Source organism: Odontomachus brunneus, unplaced genomic scaffold (assembly GCF_010583005.1).
Source record: "Odontomachus brunneus isolate Ranch 3 - 2012 unplaced genomic scaffold, Obru_v1 Obru_scaffold_263, whole genome shotgun sequence".
NCBI lineage: Eukaryota > Metazoa > Arthropoda > Insecta > Hymenoptera > Formicidae > Odontomachus > Odontomachus brunneus.
The window spans coordinates 90,153-90,759 of NW_022639713.1; the positions used below are offsets into that span (position 1 = coordinate 90,153).

The window sequence follows — 607 nt, forward strand, 5'->3', positions numbered from 1 at the left end:
GTCTCTTCATTGTATCCCGTATGTGCTCGAGCACCATATTGTTTGCATCCTCGAGAAATTGGTGAGGTTCGATGTGATTCGCATTGATGACAATTCCGGTTATTATGTGGTTATCGAACGCGGTATCGACCTCGCGCCAAACGAGTCCTGCATCTCTCGTGCTGTGTCCTGCACCCGCGTGAACGAAACGTGTGCGCAACGTATTTTTTAACCCCTCGAGTTGCGCGATTCGAGCAATCAATGACTGTCTAATACCGATCGATAATCGCAGTCGTTTAGCCCGACTATGTTCTTCCAACAACTCGAGGCACTCGTCGCACTGTTGCACCTACATCGTATTCGTCTCGCGAACTCAGTCGAGCCGACTGCTCCAACAATTCTCGCTCGATTTGCGCAAAATCTTCCATTTCTTTTACAAAGTGCACACTAGATTTACAAATGCTGCTGCTGCTGTGCAAATTGTCATAGTACGACTCTGAACTTATATATATCATCAGTATATCTCCATCTTTCTCTAACAAAAATGTGTCTCGTTTAGGAGGGATTGCAAATGTGCAAAATATGTATACTTCTATGACCTTCGTAATAGTATCTTGTTTCACATTTT

The 607-nt window shown here is 44.2% G+C and overlaps 1 protein-coding gene across 1 annotated transcript in view; it reads right to left on the reverse strand.

Moving 5' to 3' along the window:
• The window catches only part of LOC116852964, a gene marked incomplete at its 3' end in the record, with an annotated part of 10,151 nt that overhangs the window by 665 nt on the left and 8,879 nt on the right, over positions 1 to 607 (reverse strand). The window lies entirely within an intron of this gene.